Raw genomic sequence first — 8845 nt, 5'->3', positions numbered from 1 at the left:
CACTAATCTTCTTCGTCCCTTCTCATGTCAATAACTAGAATGAAAAAAAGGGGAATGTCAACGCATCTGGGAATAAATGATTGATCTCTATCAATAGACCTGCTAAGGACCCGAACCATAGAGTACTTAGCACAGGTGCCACGGAGAGATATGTTTTTATATCTCGCATTGAAAATCCTCCTTCTTTAATTGTAATACATATATGATCAGATGCATATGTAGTTAAGGATCACTTGTATTTGTACGCGGAATCCCTAACAACAATGGATATATACAACGACCCGGTAGATAAGATTCCCCTTTCCTTAAAACAGAAAAGACGCCCCCTTCTTCCTGAGTATTACCGATAAATATTAATTTATTTATATGTTTATATGTTGGGTTTCATATGTATATAATTTTTTATTATATGTTATATGAGACCAAAAAGAAAAAATGGCAAGCGAAATTGTATATCAATGGGGAAATAATGATGTGGAAAACAAGACAGGGATTCTCTACAATGACACTGTATACCAATTGAAAGGGATGTAGCGCAGCTTGTAGCGCGTTTGTTTTGGGTACAAAATGTCACGGGTTCAAATCCTGTCATCCCTACCTATTCCTTCTCCTACGGGCAGTAACAAGTATGGGCAATAACGGGGGATCCATTGAGATCGATGAAAATTGGATAGACTCAATCTTTCATTTCAGTTTATGATACTATCTGCATGCAAGGTGTATTGGGCGTACAAAAAGAATCCTTTTCTTTCTTTTCTTTACGGTCTTATCTATTGTGATAAGAAAGCGCTCTTAGTTCAGCTCGGCAGAACGTGGGTCTCCAAAACCCGATGTCGTAGGTTCAAATCCTACAGAGCGTGATTCTGTTCTTCTTAGGTCGAATTTCAATGAAATAACTTCACTAACTTGAACAGCAACCTGAATCTGAATTTGACCTCCTGCGGGTTAAAAAAAGAAGGGGGTCAATCAAAAAACGAGATCTTACTTAATCAAAGATCCAACTGATCACCGCGCCTGTATTGTAAATATGCAGTTACGAATAATCCAGCCAAAGTAATAGGAATTAGACCTAACACGATTCCAAATAGTAAAACTTCAATCATTTCGATTTGTTTGATGTTTGAAAGGGGAAGAAAAAAGAGAGGTAATATCTATCTTTAAATATTAATCCGAATCGACCATGAATCTCAATGACCAAGAATTTACAATTGACGCGGGAAGGCATTCTAGAGTGCCTAGAATCTCACAGAAACATTTATTTTTATGAATTTAGAATTCAATTCAAATAAGTCGTATTTTGCTCAGACCAATAAATAGAGCTGGGTTATAGTTGAAGCCGCCAGTAGAAAACCGAAATAACTAGTTATAGTAGGCATGAGGGAGCTAAATGAGATACGTTCTTTTTATACATATGGTTATAAAAAACTTACCTAAGTTTCCGCTTTTGAAAGATAAGAGGATACGAAAAAATACCAATTGATAGAATCCGTTCCAATTGAAAGTTTTTGATTCATCTTTCATTATCATTTATCATTATAGACGTCACTAACAAAGATAGAGTGAGAGAAGTGGAAAAAAAAGATTGATTCATCATCTGTGACATCTACCCATGCCGTGATTTCGACTCAACAGATTCATTGAGCAACTCGTGGGTAAAGTAATAGGAAAAGAACCTTGTAGTGGAATTTCATTTATAATGAAACTCTCTTTGAATCACTATGGAATTAAATCAAATTGGAAAATTTTTCTTTTTTAATTGTATAGAATCCAGTTTCTATTCTGGAACAAAGGACCTTAGAATACCTTTTGCTTTACCTCATTAGATTCAGTGGTTACCCCATTAGATTAAGCATGTAGGCTCATTAATTATACATAATATCTCGACTGCTAAGAAAAAAGTGTCGCACGATCGCTCGAAGAAATAAAAGCCTTAGTTCGGTACAACTCAATTTTAAGACTAGTAATTCTATTATCTTTTGGTTTTAGGTTCTACATGCTGTCTTTCCATATTAGGGAGTCCTATCCTTGGAGCTAGTCAAGAAGGAACCTTTGGATGTAATGCAGCAACGGTTGCATCACGCATATTGATTGTTCCAACTATTGTTTGTTTTCTTTCATTGAATACTATCTACTAATCTTATTGTACTACTAACCGATTTCTTGAACTGAAAGGATTTGAACAAAAACCTTTTTCTTTTATACATATACAACAGGGTTCTAGATTTCGTATCTAATTGAATTGTGTGAATATGATAATATCTTTCATGAATTATTAGAACCCGTTGGACTCACACTCTACCAGATCCTCGGGTTCTAGTCCAAAGTTAGTAATGGAAAGAACCCTATACTTATACTACTACAGGAATTTGAAAAATTTTCGATTGAATAGCACACGGTTCCGCATATATAAGGAACAAGAAAGGAAGAAATCAATTATGTACCACTTCTTTTGGTTTCGATATTGATTGAAATTGCGTTGCTGTGTCAGAAGAAGGATAGCTATACTGATTCGGTATACTCTAAAGATGCCCTCGGTACACTATTGACGATCTCACAAAGATTCAAGATCAGTGGGTTTCCATTTACTGATCCCATCTTTCACGGAATCGATCCCCCTTTGACTGTACAAGAATATGTGGAGCGCAGCATGTCTGGAAGCACGGGAGAACGCTCTTTTGCTGATATTATTACCAGTATTCGATACTGGGTCATTCATAGCATTAACTATACCTTCCCTATTTATTGCGGGTTGGTTATTCGTCAGCACGGGTTTAGCTTACGATGTGTTTGGAAGCCCTCGGCCAAACGAGTATTTTACAGAGAGCCGACAAGGAATTCCATTAATAACTGGCCGTTTTGATCCTTTGGCACAACTCGATGAATTTAGTAGATCCTTTTAGGAGGCCCCAATGACTATAGATCGAACCTATCCAATTTTTACAGTGCGATGGTTGGCTGTTCACGGACTAGCTGTACCTACCGTTTCTTTTTGGGGTCAATATCAGCAATGCAGTTCATCCAACGATAAACCTAATCCGAATTGAATTATAGAGCTATGACACAATCAAACCCGAACGAACAAAATGTTGAATTGAATCGTACCAGTCTTTACTGGGGGTTATTACTCATTTTTGTACTTGCTGTTTTATTTTCCAATTATTTCTTCAATTAAGAGAAAGAAAAAGAATAGTAGGAATTCTCTTATCCCATTCGGACGGATCTCATCTCATAATTATCCATGACTGTTTATGTCTCTAGCATGACCACTTGATGAAATGTGGAGGGAAGTGGGGTAAATGGCCGATACTACTGGAAGGATTCCTCTTTGGCTGATAGGTACTGTAGCTGGTATTCCTGTGATCGGTTCACTAGGTGTTTTCTTTTACGGTTCATATTCCGGATTGGGTTCATCCCTATAGTAATCATATGAACTAAGTTGTAGACAGGAAAAGAAAGTAAGAACTCAACGGGACCTTACCCCTCGAATTAGACAAGGGGGTAAGGTCCCGTTGAGTTCTTACTCTTACAACGAGACTTTGATTCATTCCATAACATAAAAGTTCGAAGTTCATCCAGTTAACATAATCATAATATTCTATTCGTAGAAATAAAAAATGGGCCTTTTGCTCCGATGTTTCAAATCACGCTATTCCATTTTTTATGATAATGTTTTTGAAGAATTAATCCCATTGATTGGATTCAGAATATATGTTCTACATAGTATCAATTCGTCCAAAATCAGAAGAAAGAAGGAATCAATCCATTTTCTGGATGACATAATATGGATTCCTGTAGACCTGTAGACGAGACATCACCCAAAGCATTTCTATACTAATAGAATCTTACTCTATTTATTATCTCATCAAAGTTTCAATTTTCTTTTGTTTTTTACTTTTTTTAGAAGTTCATTGAAGAAGTTCTATTTACTCAATGAGTTACTCTACCCCTTTTTTGTTTTGCTTGCCCACCACTTCTTATAAATCCAAACAAGGAGGTTCCGATAAACCTAGAAAAAATGTAAAAAAGGAATAGTACTCTTTGACGAAGCAGATCAAGAATCATTATTCTTTCGACACAAGAAAAGGTGGAAAATTACTTTTCTTGTGTCGAAGATTAGGAAGACGAGTAATACCTCCTAGAATCGGTTGTTCCTTTCATTTATCCCTTACTTTATAGTCTCCTACCACGTATGTCTATTATCTATTTCTATTCGAATTTGATTCTATTATTCTAATAGCATAGAAAACTATTGATATATTTCGTGGCATTTCAAATTTGCCAATAGTGACATAATCACACCACTCCAATTTGGATTGAAAAACGGGTAGTCAAGTTCAAGTTAAATAGTGTTCTTCGCAATAGAATACTATTCTATTACTATACTAGCAGTGGAATCCAAGTAATTCCCGGCATCTCGCAGAAAAACAGTATAAACAAAGCAAGCAAATAAAAAAGCTTTTTTTTTTGACCATACATAATTACATCGATCAGCAAGAACAAGAATTTGATTTTTTTTATAAACTTGATGTTGATAAATACGTGGATCTAAAAATTCATTTCAGACAATTGAACCTTCTCAAACTGTTTCTTTTTAAGAACCAAAAATATTTGTGCCAGAATAACAGATGCCAAGAAGAACAAAAGGCCTTGGACACGTGATGGATCTTGAAGTACTATTTCTGCGTCTCCTTGACCAAATCCACCCACATTGGGATTACTTGTTAGTGGTTGATCAAGCTTGATGGATTCACCTTCTGAAACAAGAAGTTCTGGTCCTGGAGGTATAAAATCAACCACTTGGTGTCCGTCCGATGCATCCGCTATGGTTATTTCATATCCCCCCTTCTCTTTACGTATGATTTTGCTTACTATACCTGCTGCTGTAGCATTATAGACTGTATTGTTACTCTTACTCCCATCGGGATAAATCTGACCCCTTCCCCTGTTCCCGCCTACATATATAGGATATTTTAAGAAGTAAACGTCTTTTTTAGTAGCGGGGTCCGGGGAAAGGATAGGAAAGGTGATTTCACTATATTTCTGACCAGGAACAGGACCTATCACAAGAATATTTTTTTAGTGGGGCGATAACTCTGAAAAGACAGATTGCCCATCTTTTCTTTCATCTCGGGAGAAATACGATCGGGAGGAGCTAATTCAAATCCCTCAGGTAAAATAAGAACAGCTCCCACATTCAAAGCCCCCTTTTTTCCATTAGCAAGAACTTGCTTCAGTTGCATATCATAAGGGATTCTAACAACTGCTTCAAATACAGTATCAGGAAGTACCGCTTGTGGAACCTCAATATCTACGGGCTTATTAGCTAAATGGCAATTGGCACATACAATACGCCCAGTTGCTTCTCGTGGATTTTCATAACCCTGCTGTGCAAAAATGGGATATGCATATGAAGTAGATGTCCGAGTTATTACATATATCATGATCGATACAGAGATGGATCGAGCCATCTGTTCCTTTATCCAAGAAAAGGTATTTCTATTTTGCATGGTCCAATTATTGATCCAAAATTTCTACAATAAATTAGGTAGGTTGCTAGTATAGTTCCCTGTCCACGATTCTGCTATTGTATTGGAATAATTTTACTGGAATATAGGAAGAATCCCTGGATGGGTAGAAATATAAAAAGTGAGTAAGATTTTTAATGGTTTGTTTATGTACGAAGTAACAAACATTATGATTGGATTAATATCGGTGGATCAGTCTTTAGTCATTCATTGAATGATAAATCACTACAAGTGACGGAGATACGCGATTTAAATAACGGAAGATCCAATATTTCAAAATTGTATCTAGAATGACTGGAAAAGTGGAAACAAGACCCGATATAATTTGGTCGTTATGATCAAACCCCAAAATCTTTGGAGATAGAACCAATCATTAGTTCCCAACCATGGGGCGAGTGGAATCCGATACATAAATCAGTTAATAAAAGAATAGAAAAAGCTTTTATTGTGTCACTTAAGTTATAGAAGAATTCCTGAACCCAAGAATTAAGAATGACAAGTTCTTCATTACCCAGAATAGAATAACCACTTAGAATAGCGAAATAGATTATATTTGTCGAGAAGTCCAAAATGCTGTGGATATGACTCTCATTGTGCATCTTGATCAATTGTATCGTTTCTTTATGAATTCCTATATGAAGCTTTTGTATATGTGTCTCCGGGTACTCTTTTATCATTTCGTCCAAAAGGGATAGTTCCTCTAATTCTATGAATTTTTCTAGAACATGCTTTTCTTGAATATCATTCAAAAAAGTTTCGGATTGCCCAGTATTCCACCAATTCGTAACCCAAGATTCCAGACTTTTATTAAATGAGAGAGAGATCCACCAGGGCAAAAATACTATAGATGCAAGATATGGGAGGGTAGTGAGTGCTTTCTTTTGTGGCATTTTGAATCTGTGAATTGCTAATGAACCAACTCATTCGTCGACTCTATCCGATCTGATATTTCTATGAAGCATGAGTTCTATAACAAGGTATTGAACCTATGGATCTACTGCCCTTTTTTATTTGTAATTAATTGGTTAGTCCTTGTATCGAGAAAGAATATAGAATTAGAATAAGGGTTCGCGCTGAATGAAGAAATAAAAATATATATTGTTTTCCGATCTCTCAATTGGTCAAATTCGAAACAATTACATCCTTTCGGTGAATGCCCGAAAGAGCCACCTCGAGTAATTCATATTATTCGGATTTCGAGACAAAAGAACCCCCTTAGATCAATTATTTCAAAAAGTTTCGCTGGCTACCCAGACCATAACCCGGGAATAATTGGGGGAAATTCTATGAAAAATATTGATGGGATGATGAAATCAAAAATGAGTGGCAAAACCCGAGAGAAATTGGATCTTATATTATAGTTATAAGAGAATAGTTATAAGAGATCCAATAATTTGATCATCAAGCGGGAAAAGAACGGATAAAAAGAAACATCGATTGACAAAATAAAAGAGGGGTAATTTACAATACAATATAGGATCCATCTGTATCTAACATATCAATTCAAAGATATGTGATGAATCCATTTAGACTTGTTACTAGCATGAAAGAGTTGAGTTTATTTCCATAAAAAAGAGTTTTGGTGGGCAAAAATAAGTTCGTTTTCTGGTTCTTCCATATACATCTGCTTTTGCTCGAATGAGCGTTCTGAAAAAGCTTTAGTTAAGTTCTATAAAAAAGAAGATTCCTTAGTTCCTTCCCCAATGCTAATAAAGCATTAATTCTTTTCAGTTCATTTCAAAATACTTCAATTGGTACGCGCAAGAAATAGGCCAATTCAGCAGCTTTTTGTTCAATTTCTCGCGGAGTCAAATTCTCATCAGTCCGAGTCAAAGGAATGGCTCCCTGGCCTCTGATTTCCATATAAAGGACACGACGAGGAAAAATACCCTCTTTAATTTCTATTCTAATCGACTGGACATCTCTCATAAGGAATCGAAGAAAGATACGACGATTTAGCCCAGGAAATCCCCAACGAAAAATACACACTATTCCTTCTTTTCTATCGAATCGGTCATAACCACTACCTACATTCCACGAAATTGTGCACCACAAATAGGAACTAATGAACAGACCTGCGATCCCATAGAAGGACATCACGATCCCTTGTGGAAAAAAAAGGATTTGCTGAGACGGGAATAAGGATATCAGATTCCTACCAAGATAACTAGAAGCTCCAACCAATAAGAATCCTAGTGAACCGAAAAGAAGGATACAGGCCCAGCAGAAATTACTTGTTTTTCGAGACCCCGTTATAAGTTCTATCCATATACGTTCTGATCGCCAGTTCATACTAGATCCAGTTGCATTTTATTGGAATTGAGAGAATAACCCAAATGAATTTGACTTTTCTTTTTTTGTTCCCGAAGTAACTCTCAGCAACTAGCACTATTATGATATGATGTGAACTATTAGGAATAATTCATCGAATTGCTTAGATATAAAAGCATCTGCTTCATATGATCCTCCTATGGATATCTACACACAAATAGATACATTGAGTTTCCATTTTCTACATCTGCTGATCCATTTTAAAATAGCTATAATGAATGCATTGATCCATATATCATGTTTCCACGTGTATAAGAGCTCTTTCATTTGTGTTCGGAGGAAGCCGCATGTTGGGTTGTACCATATTACACTAAGTAGATATCTGTATTATGATCAAGTCCAAGTCTTGAAATAAATTGATGGTATTTTGTCCCATCGGATCTAGACAATCTTGTTTTTTTGAACATGAAGAAATAAAGAAGCCATTGCAAGTGCCGGAAATACTAGGCCCACTAAAGGCACAAAAATTGAGGGTAAATTGAGAGTTGTCATAGAATGGATACCTCGATTTAATATTTGTACCTTTTATAAGGATATCTTATGATAAGTATATCTATTATAAGTATAGAATAATAAGTGCAAGGAATGGAGAACTAACTAAGTATACCTATTCACCTTTATAACTGAAATATATATATGATAATCCACTTTCTTATTCTTCTTCTCTTGTCCTTATCTTCTAATAAAGAACGAAAGAGTTTCTTACAAATTCCCCAAAAAGGATTCGTTAGAATCCTATCCAACAGAGATTCCTCGTAAAAATGTGAGTTCTCAGTAGATATAGAAATATGCAAGATTTCTATTCTAAAATTTTCTATATTTGAATTATTCTAGATCTATAATACGGTTGATAGCTACTTCCTGATTACGAATCATGAATATAGGTATAAAAAAACAGATTTGTAGGAAAAAAAGGAATTATCCGAAACTTCTTATTCTTTCTACAAAGAGATCTTATGCCCGTAAGGAAAACAACATTCTTCTTATTT

The 8845-nt window shown here is 35.6% G+C and overlaps 1 non-coding gene across 1 annotated transcript; it reads left to right on the top strand.

Moving 5' to 3' along the window:
- Positions 1-786: 786 nt before the first annotated feature.
- Positions 787-860, top strand: TRNAW-CCA (transfer RNA tryptophan (anticodon CCA)). The gene has a single exon. It is a non-coding gene; the product is annotated as a tRNA-Trp (tRNA).
- Positions 861-8845: the final 7985 nt, after the last annotated feature.

The sequence above is a fragment of the Eschscholzia californica genome, unplaced genomic scaffold (genome assembly GCF_041429995.1).
Source record: "Eschscholzia californica isolate CP2 unplaced genomic scaffold, dmEscCali1.0.p SCAF_253, whole genome shotgun sequence".
NCBI lineage: Eukaryota > Viridiplantae > Streptophyta > Magnoliopsida > Ranunculales > Papaveraceae > Eschscholzia > Eschscholzia californica.
The sequence above is the reverse complement of the archived record's forward strand: the minus strand, read 5'-3'. Positions and strand labels throughout refer to the sequence as shown.